Below are 17,138 nucleotides of genomic sequence, written 5' to 3' on the forward strand. Positions count from 1 at the left end.
CACCAGTACCTTCTCCCTATTGAATTTGTAAAATACAGGTGACAGCAGGTACAGGATAGAAAGAAGATTGAAGGAAGAGGAGGAAACTGGAACAGAAAGGACAGGGGGTGGGGAGGAGAGAAGCCGTGGCAGGGGAATGAAGGCTGACGTTAAGATTCTTCTCTGTGTATTTATAGGTTGTTATTAATGCTTTTAAAGGATGGGTGGTACTGGGCTCTGTATGTTTAGGTGGGCAATTATATTTTACCAACTGTGTCAAAGATTGTTGTGTTGTGTGTTCTTTTATGTGACGATTTGAGTGTAGGAAAGTGTACGATGGCTGGAGACACTGGGCTGCCATGGAGTCGGGATGTGTTTCCACCAAGATATCCAGCAAATATCTTAGGGCACTGTAGTGTGGACCTAGAGGGATAAAAGACAACCATACTCTTTTAATTTTTATATTTTTACAACAACAGAAACTAACAGAAGTTATGGACCATTTGGATTTAACAGATATTTATAGAACATTCCATCCTGAAAAAGGATATACCTTCTTCTCAGCACCTCATGGATCCTTCTCCAAAATTGACCAATAATTGGTAACAAACAGGCCTCAACAGATATAGGAAGATAGAAATAATCCCATGCATCCTATCAGATCACCACTCACTAAGACTGGTCTTCAATAACAACAATAATGACAGAAAGCCCACATATACATGGAAATTGAACAATACTCTACTCAATGACAACTTGGCCAAGGAAGAAATAAAGAAAGAAATTAAAGACTTCTTAGAATTTAATGAAAATGAAGATACAACATTCCTAAACTTATGGGACACAATGAGAGCAGTACAAAGAGGAAAACTCATAGCTCTGAGTGCCTGCAAAAAGAAACAAGAGAGAGCATATGTCAGCAGCTTTACAGGACACCTTAAAGCTCCAGAACAAAAAGAAATAAATAAAACCAAGAGGAGTAGAAGGGAGGAAATAATCAAACTAAGAGCTGAAATCAACCAAGTAGAAACAAAAAGTACTAAACAAAGAATCAACAAAAGCAGGAGGTGGTTCTTTGAGAAAATCAACAAGATAGATTAACCCTTAGCCAGACTAACCAAAGGTCACAGAGTATATCCAAATTAAGAAAATCAGAAATGAATAGGGAGACATAACAAAAGAATCTGACAAAATTAAAAATATCATCAGATCCTACTACAAAAGCCTATATTCAACAATACTGAAAAATCTGGAAGAAATCTGGACAATTTTCTAGACAGACACCAGGTACCAAAGTTAAATCAGGAACAAATAAATCATCTAAACAACCCATAACTCCTACAGAAATAGAAGCAGTCATTAAAAGTCTCCCAACCAAAAAGAGCCCAGATCCAGATGGGTTCAGTGCAGAATTCTACCAGACCTTCATAAAAGACCTCATACCAATACAGTCTAAACTACGCCATAAAACTGAAACAGATGGAGCGCTACCAAATTCCTTCTATGAAGCCACAATTACTCTTATATCTAAACCACACAAAGACCCAACAAAGAAAGAGAACTTCAGACCAATTTTCCTTATGAATATTGATGCAAAATTACTCAATAAAATTCTTGCAAACCAAATCCAAGAACACATCAAAACAATCATCCATCATGATCAAGAAGGCTTCATCCCAGGGATGCGGGATGCTTTAATATATGAAAACCCATGAATGTAATCCACTGTATAAACAAACTGAAAGATAAAAAGCACATGGTCATTTCATTAGATGCTGAGAAAGCATTTGACAAAATTCAACACCACTTCATGATAAAAGTCTGGGAAAGATCAGGAATTCAAGGCCCATATCTAAACATAGTTTAAAACAATATAGAGCAAACTAGTAGCTAACACCAAACTAAATGGAGAGAAACTTGAAGCAATCCCACTAAAATCAGGGACTAGACAAGGCTGCCCACTCTCCCTACTTATTCAATATAGTACTCGAAGTCCTAGCCAATGCAATCAGACAGAAAAAGGAGTCAAAGGGATACAAATTGGAAGGGAAGAAATAAAAATATCACTATTAGCAGATGATATGATAGTGTACTTAAGCGACCCCCAAAGTTCCACCAGAGAACTACTTAACCTTATAAAAAACTTCAGCAAAATGTTGGGGTATAAATTTAACTCAAACAAATCATTAACCTTCCTCTACTCAAAGGATAAACAGGATGAGAAAGAAATTAAGGAAATGACACCCTTCACAATAGTCCCAAATAACATGAAATATCTTGGTGTAACTTTAACCAAGCAAGTGAAATATCTGCATGACAAGAATTTCAAATATCTGAAGAAAAAAGTTGAGGAAGATCTCAGAAGATGGAAACATCTTCCATGCTCATGGATTGGCAGGATTAATATAGTAAAGTTGGCCATTTTGCCAAAAGCAGTCTACAGATTCAATGCAATCCCCATCACAGTTCCTACTCAATTCTTTATAGAAATAGAAAGAGCAATTTGCAAATTCATTTGGAATAACAAAAAGCCCAGGATAGTGAAAACTGTACTCAACAATAAAAGAACTTCTGGGGGAATCACCATTCCTGACTTCCAGCAGTATTACAGAGCAATAGTCATAAAAACTGTATGGTATTGGAACAGAGACAGGCAGGTAGATCAGAGGACCAGAACTGAAGATCCAGAAATGAACCCACACACCTATAGTCACTTGATCTTTGACAATGAGCTAAAACCATCCAATGGAAGAAAGATAGCATTGTCAATAAATGGTGCTGGTTCAACTGGAAGTCAGCATGTAGAAGAATGCAAATCGATCCATTCTTATCACCATGTACAAAGCTTAAGTTCAAGTGGATCAAGGACTTCCACATAAAACCAGATACACTCAAACTAATAGAAGAAAAAGTGGGGGAAGAGTCTCCAACACATTGGCACTGGAGAAAATTTCCTGAACAAAACACCAATGGCTTATGCTCTAAGATCAAGAATCTTAAAGCAAAAGATACTATCATTAGGACAAAATGGCAACCAACAGATTGGAAAAAGATCTTTACCAATCCTACATCTGATAGAGGGCTAATATCCAAAATATACAAAGAACTCACGAAGTTAGACTCCAGAGAGCCAAATCACCCTATTAAAAACGGGGTACAGTGCTATTCAAAACACTCTCAGCTGAGGATTATCGAATGGCCAAAAAGCACCTTAAGAAATGTTCAACATCTTTAGTCATAAGGGAAATGCAAATCGAAACAACCCTGATATTCCACCTCACACCAGTCAGAATGGCTAAGATAAAAAACTCAGCTGACAGCAGATACTGGCGAGGATTTGGAGAAAGAGGAAAACTCCTTCATTGTTGTTGGTATTGCAAACTGGGACAACCACTGTGGAAATCAATCTGGAGGTTCCTCAGAAAATTGGACATTACACTACCTGAGGACCCAGCTATACCTCTCCTTGTCAAATACCCAAATGATGCTCCAAAATACAACAAAGTCACTACTCCTCTGTGTTCATACCAGCCTTATTTATAATAGCCAGAAGGTGGAAAGATGCCCTTCAATAGAGGAATGGATGCAAAAAGTGTGGTACATCTACACAATGGAGTACTACTCAGCTATCAAAAACAATGACTTCATGTGATTCACAGGCAAATGGAATGAACTCGAAAATGTCATCCTGAGTGAGATTACTCAATCATAGAAAAACACACTTGGTATGCACTGACTGATAAGTGGATATTAGCCAAAAAGCTCAAATTACCCAAGATGCAATCTACAGACCACAGGAAGCTCAAGAAGAAGGATGACCAAAATGCTTATGCTCCCACTCCTTCTTAAAAGGGGGAAAATATTCATAGGAGGGGATATGGAAGCAAAGTTTAGCACAGCGACTCAAGGAATGGCCATTCAGAGCCTGACACACATGTGACCCATAGATATACAGCCACCAAAACTAGATATAGACTGGATATAGATCTCTCCTGAAAGACACATCCAGAGCATGTCCACTACAGAGGGCAATGCTAGCAGCAAACCACTGAACTGAGAATAGGAGCCCCGTTTGGGGGGGAATTAGAGGAAGTATTGAAAGAGTTGAAGGAGCTTGCAACCCCATAAAAACAACAATGCCAATCAACCAGAGCTTCCAGGAAATTAACCTCTACCGAAAGCCTACACATGGACTGACCCAGGGCTCCAAATGTATATGTAGCAGAGAATAGCCTTGTTGGGGCACCAGTGGAAGGGAAAGCCCTTGGCCTTGCCAAGGTTGGATCACCAATGCAAGGGAATATGGGGGAGGTCAATAAGGGGGATGTGTAAAGAAAATACCCATTTGGGGGAGGGGGAGTGGAGGGAATGGGGGCTTATGGACAGGAAATTGGGAAGGGGAATAACCTTTGAAATGTAAGTAAGGAAATATATAATAAAAAATTTAAAAAATACACATTAAGGTACATCTGCAATCTAGAACTCTTGTGGCAAAATAGGAAGCAGATACAGAATGATTTTCAAAACTTTATGGACCAAGACTATCTGGTGAAAACAACAGTAAACAAGAAAATCCTTCCTTAAACAAGATGTAATGTGAGGATTGACACAGGAAGTTGTTCTCTGATCTCCACATATGTTCAGATGAATGTGTGTATCTGTACTTACACATGAAAACAAAATTATACGCACATCAAAAACACAATATGAATAGAATTTGACTCATCGCTCTGGCCCTAATGAGAGACATAGGTCCCATATTATAAGAGCATTATTTACCTAGAGGCTTTCTGGTAAAGAAAGAGGCGTACTATAGTCTCTTTGCCTCCATCCACAAGAGTTCATACAAATGACATTGTTAATCACATGGACAAGAAAATTCACATCACAAAGTTCTTTCAGCAACATTAATAGTCTATGTCAGCATAAACATGGGTTTTAGTACATTCATATCTTTGGCTATTGCCTGCTCTTCCCTCTACAATAATTTCTGCCCATCTTCTACGTTACACCCTGTGTGTCTCTTGAATTCATTCAAAGACCTAGGATAGCTGAGAAAAGACTGAGGAAAATCCTGATAATAGTTGCATGAGGTTTAATTTTTTTTGTGTGTGGCTTTCTATACATATAGGTGAAAAGATTCAAGATAAGTATTCATCTTACGAAACAAAAGTCACCAATGTGGTACCTCTTATTGCCTTTGAGTGCCTTTAAGGTTGACCTGCTCAGCTGGCTAATTTATAGTCCCTGGGGAGAAAGTTTATAGCTAGAAATAAAAGTAACCTATTTTTAGTTTCTCAAAATGCAGTTCCATTGTTGTTGTTGCAAAGGGGTGTTGCTATTGCACTTCTTAGACCTTTTCTTCTCAGGAAATCAAGAGCAATATAATAAAGATATAAGGTATGAAACTTCAAAGGATGGTCAGTTGTCCTAGTAAAACGTTCCTCACTTTCTGATATTAAAAATCACTAGAGTGGCTAGGAAAATGTATTTGATATATAAGCATGAGGAGTTTAATATGAACTTCCAGAATCCATAGGAGCAGGTGAGCAAACACCTAGACCCTGAGTGCTAGGGATGGGTGGTTGAGGCAGGTTGACTTTAGAAATTTTATGGCTAGCCAGTCTACCTAGTAAGCACCATGTATCTAAAGGTACATTAAAGAAAAAACAGTTGATATCACCTCTTTCCTTCACCTGCCCATGAATAGGCATGTACATTAGCACACATATAGAGATACACAAAATACTTAGAGAGCACACTATCTTGAGATATTAATCACTGCTAAGTGTGTTAATGTGAAAAATATAGAGTAGTTTTAATCTATCAGGCAGCATATGTTGAAGGAAATATGTCTCATAGTATCAGTGCTGGGGAGAGAGAACACCAGGTTAGGGATACTAGAACTTGGAAGTGGCTCTCATTATGAGTATTCAGCATTCTCTCTTTACCTGAGAACTAAGGAGAATAACATCTACCAGTAAACTATGCTAAGATCCAAGTGTTGAGATATGAAGGAGTGACTGAAAATTATAAATGGCTGAGCAGGCATGAGACGGCCTGTATATTGGGACAGGTTTATGTAGAGTAGACACTAATTTTTCAGTATATGCCATTTTAACTCTTCGTACTATACTACTGTCATTTAACAATCATAATGTTCCAAATGGAGAGCAATTTACTGAAATATTCAAGCTGTCTATCATGGACTCCAGATTTTGGGGAATGAAGTATCCCCCCTAGTAGGAAACACTGCTACTGCCTGATAGCCCCAGACTTAAACTTTTCAGAAGAATCAAAATATTTAACTTAGGCTTCATAAAAAGACCTTATCCTTTTGACTTTGCCTTTTTCCTTTATATAAACAGTGTTGTGATTACAGCTATGCCACATCATGTACTACTGTACTAGAAGAAGTTAAATTTGACCTCTGGTACTAAGCAAACTCAAGGCAAGCAAGAGATACAGTAGATCCCCAGATAATTATCAGTCAATCAATCAAAAAACAAATCCAACTGGTTTATTTCTATTTAGGTTAATTGTTCCTTGACCTTCTCAGTTAAATGGCCAAGTCATAATTGTTGGTATTTTTCGATCATTATTTCTTTGGAACATGCAAAACCATATCTTCTACAACACTTGCAACATTCACAAGTCAAAACATATTCTGTATATAAGAAGAAGACCCTGACTCTTGGGAAATGATATAGCTAAAAGTTGTCACCTGGGTGTTATTGGTTAAAATGTAAGCAGATGGCACATCCCAAATAGGTAGTTGATTCATAATTGTGGTCTTGTGGCACTTGCGATTCCATGCCAAAGATTTAGTTAAGTGTATTGTTATCTTGAAGATACATGGATTAGAGTTACCATACTTATTTTATATGTAAGAAAATTGACTTATCCTGGAAAGAATAGGAATTCAAGGCCCATAACTAAACATAGTAAAAGCCATATACAGCAAACCAGTTGCTAACATTAAACTAAATGGAGAGAAACTTGAAGCAATCCCACTAAAATCAGGGACTAGACAAGGCTGCCCACTCTCTCCCTACTTATTCAATATAGTTCTTGAAGTTCTAGCCAGAGCAATCAGACAACAAAAGGAGGTCAAGGGGATACAGATCGGAAAAGAAGAAGTCAAAATATCACTATTTGCAGATGATATGATAGTATATTTAAGTGATCCCAAAAGTTCCACCAGAGAACTACTAAAGCTGATAAACAACTTCAGCAAAGTGGCTGGGTATAAAATTAACTCAAATAAATCAGTAGCCTTCCTCTACACAAAAGAGAAACAAGCGAGAAAGAAATTAGGGAAACGACACCCTTCATAATAGATCCAAATAATATAAAGTACCTCGGTGTGACTTTAACCAAGCAAGGGAAAGATCTGTACAATAAGAACTTCAAGACTCTGAAGAAAGAAATTGAAGAAGATCTCAGAAGATGGAAAGATCTCCCATGCTCATGGATTGGCAGGATTAATATAGTAAAAATGGCCATTCTGCCAAAAGCGATCTACAGATTCAATGCAATCCCCATCAAAATTCCAATCCAATTCTTCAAAGAGTTAGACAGAACAATTTGCAAATTCATCTGGAATAATAAAAACCCAGGATAGCTAAAACTATCCTCAACAATAAAAAGGACTTCAGGGGAATCACTATCCCTGAACTCAAGCAGTATTACAGAGCAATAGTGATAAAACTGCATGGTATTGGTACAGAGACAGACAGATAGACCAATGGAACAGAATTGAAGACCCAGAAATGAACCCACACACCTATGGGCACTTAATTTTTGACAAAGGAGCCAAAACCATCCAATGGAAAAAAGATAGCATTTTCAGCAAATGGTGCTGGTTCAACTGGAGGTCAACATGTAGAAGAATGCAGATCGATCCATGCTTATCACCCTGTACAAAGCTTAAGTCCAAGTGGATAAAGGACCTCCACATCAAACCAGATACACTCAAACTAATAGAAGAAAAACTAGGGAAGCATTTGGAACACATGGGCACTGGAAAAAATTTCCTGAACAAAACACCAATGCCTTATGCTCTAAGATCAAGAACCGACAAATGGGATCTCATAAAACTGCAAAGCTTCTGTAAGGCAAAGGACACTGTGGTTATGACAAAATGGCAACCAACAGATTGGGAAAAGATCTTTACCAATCCTACAACAGATAGAGGCCTTATATCCAAAATATACAAAGAACTCAAGAAGTTAGAGAGCAGGGAGACAAATAACCCTATTAAAAAATGGGGTTCAGAGCTAAACAAAGAATTCACAGCTGAGGAATGCCGAATGGCCGAGAAACACCTAAAGAAATGTTCAACATCGTTAGTCATAAGGGAAATGCAAATCAAAACAACCCTGAGATTTCACCTCACACCAGTGAGAATGGCTAAGATCAAAAACTCAGGTGACAGCAAATGCTGGCGAGGATGTGGAGAAAGGGGAACACTCCTCCATTGTTGGTGGGATTGCAGACTGGTACAACCATTCTGGAAATCAGTCTGGAGGTTCCTCAGAAAATTGGACATTGAACTGCCTGAGGATCCAGCTATACCTCTCCTGGGCATATACCCAAAAGATGCCCCAACATATAAAAAAGACACGTGCTCCACTATGTTCATCGTAGCCTTATTTATAATAGCCAGAAGCTGGAAAGAACCCAGATGCCCTTCAACAGAGGAATGGATACAGAAAATGTGGTACATGTACACAATGGAATATTACTCAGCTATCAAAAACAATGACTTTATGAAATTCGTAGGCAAATGGTTGGAACTGGAAAATATCATCCTGAGTGAGCTAACCCAATCACAGAAAGACATACATGGGATGTACTCATTGATAAGTGGCTATTAGCCCAAATGCTTGAATTACCCTAGATGCCTAGAACAAATGAAACTCAAGACGGATGATCAAAATGTGAATGCAGATCGCTCCTGAGAGACACAGCCAGAATACAGCAAATACAGAGGCGTATGCCAGCAGGAAACCACTGAACTGAGAACAGGACCCTGTTGAAGGAATCAGAGAAAGAACTGGAAGAGCTTGAAGGAGCTCGAGACCCCATATGTACAGCAATGCCAACCAACCAGAGCTTCCAGGGACTAAGCCACTACCCAAAGACTATACATGGACTGACCCTGGACTCTGACCTCATAGGTAGCAATGAATATCCTAGTAAGAGCACCAGTGGAAGGGAAGCCCTGGGTCCTGCTAAGACTGAACCCCCAGTGAACTAGACTGTTGGGAGGAGGGCGGCAATGGGGGGAGGGTGGGGAGGGGAACACCCATAAGGAAGGGGAGGGGGCAGGGGGATGTTTGCCCGGAATCCGGGAAAGGGAATAACACTTGAAATGTATATAAGTAATACTCAAGTTAATAATAATAAAAAAAATAAATTAAAAAAAAGAAAATTGACTTATTAAGAGAGTTTAAATAAATCATTATTAGCTAAGTAGTAAACAAAGAGGACAAGATTGAAATTGTATTAGACTATAAAAGATTTTTTGGCATCTCAGATGAAGTTAATGTAAAATAATTTGAATTCTACAAATATTTGATGATAGCTCCAGTTAATACTTGAGTACTTTACACAAATGTAATGGACTTTGACTTTTTCTGTGTTTATAGTTCATCGATCTATGTATAAATAACCAAGTAACAGCTATTTAATAAATGTGACTATTCAAGTAAAGTCTAAAATTGCTTGGATAGATCACTAGACTTGTAGAGTTTGCCAAAAATATTCTGAGTTCCTGAGTTTGATCTCCAGATCCTGAGATTTAAAAAAACTGGGGTGATGGTATGTACTTCCCTTCTTTATTTTTTATGATTTATTTTTATTTATGTATATATGAGCATGTGTGTGTTTGTGTGTGTGTGTGCGTGTGTATCTATGTGTTTGTACATCTATGTGTCACATGTCTATATGAGTGTATAACACATAATACTGGTTCCATCAGATGCAAGAAGAATAGATATCAGATCCCCTAGGGACTCGAGTTTCTGGCAATTGTTAGTCATCAGAGTTGGGTACTGAGATCCAAACTCTGATGCTCTGGAAGATCAGTACGTGCAGTTATTCACTGATTTATCTTTCTGCTACCATAGAAATCTCAGTGCTGATAATCCCAGTCCTGAGGACACATAGAAAAGAGGATTTATAGGATTTGATGACCAGGCAACTTAAGACAATGAGAAACCCATGTCTCAGACAAGAAGCTGAAGATGCCTCAGGAACACCTAAAATTGTTCTGTGGCTTCCCTAGACAGGTACATACACATGTACTCATGCATGTGAACATGCACATACATGCACATTCAAAAAGACAGAAAGTTTATGGTTTAGTATCAGTCATGAAACAGGAAAAGAGAACAAGTGTTGTACTATTATATTAAGGCCTTCCAACAGGAACTAGATATAGCACAGCTGAGAGAAGCAGTTGTGAATTCAGGGTACTAGGAAAGCAGAAGTCTTCCTAAACACAGGCATTAGAGGAAAGATCAGTCTTAGGAGTATGAATCAGAGCGCCACATCCAGATCAGATTCAGAATGCTGGGCAAGACAGGAAGATTTCTGCCATTATCCTTGATGATAAATTTAAAATCATCATTGATCACCAATCCCTGACACCAGTAAACACAGCCAGACAGCAATTGTAGAGAACCAAGGAAGAAGGAGAAAAGGCTACGTAACTTGTAAATGAGACATACAAAGAAAAATGATCAAATATATGAGATAGTATGGAATAGATGTGTCTAATCCCCCAAAAGCTTAGATTTCATTTTTTTATAGTGCATTTCCTCTCATGTAAAGTGTGCCCAAGGTAATGTCAGTCAGAATGAGAGCTGCATTTAGAATGAGCCTAATTTAGTTGTATAAAAACGTCATTTAGATATAAACCTGCAAAGAAAATACTAACGCTGCTTGTATCTAGTTGGCTGGGTTCCAGATAATTGAAGTACGGTTGATAATCTACAATATTTTTAAAACGGTCTTGAATAAACAAAGACAACAGTATGCTTTACATTTAGTCAATTTGTGTTTATTGTTATAGGACCTGGGCACAGCAATTTTGAGTTTCATGTATTTTAGTTTAGAGTGTTTTCCTGTAAAACTCATTTATTGACCCACTAACTTTTCGGTCCAAAATATAACTGTTCTTTAGTGATGGTGCTCTTGAAATGGTGATTAAATGGAACTGAGATTTCTAGAGTGGTCTTTTATCTTTTCAGCCATTCCATATCAAGTCATTTGGAAATGCCAATTTAGATTTATTTTATTTAAAAAAATACTGTTTTCTTGTGGGTCTGGAGTTTAGGGGGTGGAGGGAATATTGCACAAGCAATGCAGAGTACAAGGAGGACAGAAGAGGATACCCTGAAGTTGGACTTCTAGCTGATTGTTAGATACCTAATGTCACACCTGTGTACAAACTCAGATCTCTATTTTCCCCACCCTTACTCTTACTTTATGTAACACGTTTTGCCAATTTCTTTTTTCCCCACATCTTTAAAAATAGGTTTTTTCTCATACAATATTTCCTGATAACAGTTTCTGTTTAGTCTACTTCTCTCAGTTCAGTTCCTCCCCACCTTTCCTTCCATCCAGATGTTCTCCCTTTCTGTCTCTTGTTAGAAAAGAACAGGCTTCTAAGAGATATTATCAAAACATAACAAAATAAAATAAATATGATGAAACAACAACAACAGCAACAGCAACAACACCCACACCAAAGTTGGACAAGGGAAAGAAAGATAAGTCAGAAGAATAAAAGACCCACTCATTCCCACACACAGGAGTCGCATCAAAGCAATAAGTTGAAAGCTGCAGTGTAGAAACAGAGACCTGGTGAAGACATGTGCATGGTCTATAAGCAGAAAGCACTCATGACTCTGGAGCCACTTCTCTTGCACTAGAGGGTTTCTTTATAAGAAGAGTAAATCCAGCAGCACAAAGATCCAACCACTACGTATGTCCTGGATACATATCTGTGAGTGCCAACTGAGAGCAGCAGTGTCTACAAGCCAAGGAAAATTCAGGGGTATCTGAATCTGTCAACTCATATCTTGGTCTATTCTCTATGAGAATTCAATTACATTGTTTGAATCATGCTTTCTGTGGTGTTCTTAGTGACCAGTCTAAGGAACACGAAGCATGGAGTTCACTAGCTTTTTTTAACTCTAGCCTTAGCGAGTTACTGGCCTCTGCTCAGGTAGGAAAAGTGATCATTTCTTTGTCTTGAAATAATATATAAAATAATCACTAGTCTTTAGCTGTGATGCTGACAGCTGCGTTATAATTTGAGCTCCTTTTGAGACACAAATCAATAGTTTTGAATCCATTGCAAGGAATTGGAATGAGGCCTACAGTTTATTACAGAATAGGAAAAAGTCAATACTCTCTGAATCAAATCAACCATAGGCGCCAGTTTTCTTCTTTACCTCAAACCATTTTTCACATAAATTTTATTTCATGCTTTTTTATTGTCCCTCCCCCACATGTCACTTTATGTTTTCATTCATTAGAGATAGACCCATACTGTATTATAGACAGTCTAGGCTAGCTCTCAACCTTACACTCTCCTTCTTCAGCTTCCCAAAGTCCCAACCTTGACATAAACTAAAGGTTGAAAATGACTGAAGAAGACACTTAATGACAACACCACATGCACATATATACATTGTCAGTGCTACATTATGTACATGTTGTAAGTTTGATCTTAAGCAAAAATCAGTGTGTTAAAGTCTTGCTGCCTAGTATAGTGCTCTTAGGAGGTAGTGGGTTTTGCAATGATGTAGCCTAGTGGGAGGTCTTTAAGTCACTAGTGACTTGCCCAAGATAGGGAAATGCGATGTTAGTTTCATGCTTTCAATTTCCTTTCCTAGACATAAAGTAAGAGGTGATGTTCTCTTCTGCCTAATGCAGGGAGGCATAGGGAGTAGTTCTGCAACTTAGAACCCATAGCTTCTTTAGGTTAACACTCTTCTCTCATTGTACTTGTCAACCTTAGACTTTTAGCAAAGACACAATGGAAGATTGAATGCCCCGCACCTCTTTCCTAATACAGAACCTAGGAACCCTCTGCCTTCTGTTGCATCAAGCTATACTATGGCACTCTCTGTATAGTTGAATAAGTTTCTTCTCTGCCTATCACCACTATATATGAGCAGTTTGTCCTGAATCATACTCTAGTTATATCTGGTTATGAGTCTTTGAGGGAGTGATATGTCCTAAAATAGTTTTGGTTGAATTTGTAGTCAGAAAAAAAATGCACATTTGGGCATGCATTTAATTAAGATCAGATGCACCATGGGAAAGAAAACACTTAGTGAAAAAGTTTACATCGTACACATATGTCAATGAAAATAGAGAACTATCAAAATTATGCATCTAATCAACCAAAATCTTCCTCCTCCTGAAACCTACAAAATGAAGTCTGGAGCTGTAACAGTCATTGAGGCCATTGAGTGCTGTAGCCTTTGTAGCCATATCAGTATTGAGATAATACTTTTCTTGTTATGCACAAGAGTGCTGATTTCGAATCAAATGTGTTTGATATTTTGCAGTTTGCATATACCTATACTATGACTACTTGATAAAGAAGACCAGAGTCTTTACATACTTGTACTAGACTCTGGTTACAGTAATACAACCATGATGTGGTCCTCCTGCATTGTATTACCTTGTCCAGATCACAGAACAACAGGAAAAATGATTGTGGACTAAAAACTATTAGATCTATATGTCTGAGTAGAGATTCAGGTGAGATGATACAACTCTTTTCTAGGAGGCATACAGTCCTGAGTTTGATCCCAGTGTCAAATAAATTAAGTGTGCTGGTGCACACTTATAAACCTGGCATGTAGCCAATGGAAGCAGAGAGATCAGGAGTTCAAGGCTCCAATCTACTACCTCACAAATTCAAAGCCGTAGTAAGCTACTTTTAGTCAAAATCAACATTTTTCTTTTTACAAGTTGAATGTCTCAGATAGTTAACTAGCCCACTAGTTAACTAAATATGAATTTAACTCAATACACTGACACAACAAATTCAAGTTTGTCATCTAATTCTCCCCTAAAAGTTTATACAACAATACTTATGCATTTGTTGGTGCATTTAATTTAATGCATCAGCAGCATTTAATAAGGTTCTATTTTTTCCACTTTGAAGATAATAGTGAGAACTCATGATGTTATTTACAGAGCATTTTCGCATAGACTCATAAGATGTTACTGCTTTGTGGAGGAGACTTGTTGATTATTTAGTTTCACAGACTAAGACTTTGTGTTCTACATGTTACTCTTAAGTCAAATTTTATATGTTTTGCCATATTTTATGTTACAGAATAAATATTTATATTGTTCACCATAGCATGTATTATTATTTTGTCAAAACAAAGCTTATATTTCGAAAAGTTAGTACGGGCCTGCAATTGTGTCCTTAGAACAACAAAACCCTATATGAACAAGTAAATGATATTTCTTAGTTTAAACTAACTGTGTTGTCTCAAAATAATCTCCTTGATGATTTAAAAATGAGTAATGAATTATGGTTCCGTTGATAGCCTTTTTCAAGTGTATCTCTTCTCCTTAAAGGTGAGAGAGGGAAAGGAAGGATAAAAAATATCCATGGATTATATATGACATGCTCAAATTCCCATGCTTATTGTGCACAGGATCTAGAATTAAATGTCAAATCTTTGGACAGTTAATCAAAGTATTCTGACAACACGGTGAAAGGATTAAAGGGGGGAAAATGAAAGAAACCATTTGTTCTGTCTTTACCAATCTTATACTTGACTGATCACCTTGCAAATGATATTAATTGCTCTTTTTTACAAAACTCAGGATGACTGGAGTCAAAGGAAAATGCAGTTAAATTTCAAAGCAAAGCTTTTGAAGTATAGTCCAGAGTATTGAAGAGCAAAGAGGCAAGTTGCAGATGCATAAGGCTAGATGATTTGTGGAGGACACCCCTGTCCTAATGTACTAAGTATGCCTATGAATTCTGTCTGCTCTCCTAGGGATAGATATTGTTCTTCTCCAGAGAGAGTTACTCCAGACTAGCTATAGTTGGTGCTGCTCCCTGTAAAGGATGCATTCGAGATACGTGATTGAAAGAAACTTGAATTAAATGATGTTTTATTCCCCCTAGCAACATGAGAAAGGGTTTATAAATCTTAGGGAACTGAAAATGTTCAACAGTAGAGGGCCAGAATTTGGTTCTCAGCATCCGTGGAAGGTTGATCACGACCAGCTGAAAGTCTAGCAGCAGAAGATCCATTGCTCTCTTTTAGACTCTGTGCTCATGGTCATGCACACACACACACACACACACACACACACACACACACACACACACACACACACACACACGAAATGATTTTAACACATCTTCCTTTATACCCACTCTTAAAGTTTTCTTCAACAAACAGATCATTTCCTCTATGGCTACCATGCCATCTAGCCTTATGCACTGCAACTTGCCTCTTTGCTCTTCAATACTCTTCACTATACTGCAGAGAGAGAGAGAGAGAGAGAGAGAGAGAGAGAGAGAGAGAGAGAGAGAGAGAGAGAGAGAGAGAGAGGAATATACTCTCTACATAACTACAAAGCTTAAAATAGCTTCTCATATTCCAGAGAGAACTACTGAATGGTCTCAATATTTAAGAGCTATGAAGTGACTTGAATAAGTTGATTTTTTCCAATATTCTGGAACTTTGCCAGTGACTTTCATGTTGTTTTTGTAAATTACAAATGAGAAAAGCCACCACTGTTTCTGAAAGAGTGAAATGAATGACTACATGCAAAATACTCGTCATGGAACTGACACACGGTATTACATGTAGAGTGATGCTGGAGCATTTAAAGTGAGTGCTCTAATTATTTTTAAATCTTGAGAATGTATTTTCAAGTCATATCTTTGGTCCGACTTATTCTGCACCCCATTAATTAGTTATAATGAAGCACCATATTTGTTTTTATGTCTAATCACAAGGTGAATGATGTTACCAGCAGCAATAGGTTAATCTTCATGACCGAATGATTAGACCTTGATTCACTGACAAACTTCAAGGTATCCCTTTTTGTTTTCTAATAGTTTTGAGCTTTCTAGTAGGAAGGAAATTTGCCCTCGTTCTAAGTGACATTATGGATTGACTCTTAGACTGACAAAAATAAAATCAGAAAAGGAAAAGTGAGTTGGGCAATAATGCTCATCTCTTGCTGTTTCTTGATGACATGTGCTCTGGCCCTCTTGATGAGTCCATGCATACAGTGGGGACTGAACAGCTGGATGCTTTCCCTTTCCAGGCAAGCATCCCCTTTTGTGTGGATTGAGAAGAAGACAGCCATTATGGAGGACTCTCTGAAGAACTGAGAAGGTTGGAGAAACCCAAGCCCGGTGATACAGGCAAACAGTCTCAACCCTTGGAGTGCTGAAGTAGGAGGATGAGTTTGTAGTAAGGCTCAGCTTGAGGGATTTCAATGTCAATGTGGGCTCTTTAACAAGAGGCTGTCTAAAAGGGGAAACAACCAGGGAAGGGATTAGAGAGAGAGGGCAGAGGGAAACATTCTTTTCACTTTAAAATGGGAAGAAAAATTGTAAGTGTAAAATCTAAGATCTTGACTGATAAATTTTCTTTGGGAGGAAAGAAATCTAGTGAAGGTCAGCATTACAGAGTATTTGTATAGGTACATGTTTGTTAGTTCCCTACCTTTGACTTAGCAATTTAGGAAGATCTTAATATTAGTAGAACTGTATAAAGGATGTTGACTCCTGTGCTGACAGAATGAATATTTCTCTGGGAGTGTTGCCTAAAAGCACATTTGGAAAATAAGCCTAGAACATGCTGTCTGGCCATTATCTATAGTGAAGAGTAAGGGAGAATACTATATTTCTCTGATAGGATCAAAAATTGAAATAAAACTGAGAGTATATTTATTTCATATGATTACATTTTAAACAGCACTGGGAAGCCAGTTCAGTTCAGAGGTTGAAAACTTGTAATTAAGCCATATTCAACTTATTGCAGTCTAAAGTCAGAGCTATCAGATGAGACTTGGTCAGAAATATGCGATAGTTTCTTACCTACAGTTTTACATTGTTTTTGAAGACTGACCCAGAGATTTCC

The sequence above is a fragment of the Rattus rattus genome, chromosome 10, assembly GCF_011064425.1.
Source record: "Rattus rattus isolate New Zealand chromosome 10, Rrattus_CSIRO_v1, whole genome shotgun sequence".
NCBI lineage: Eukaryota > Metazoa > Chordata > Mammalia > Rodentia > Muridae > Rattus > Rattus rattus.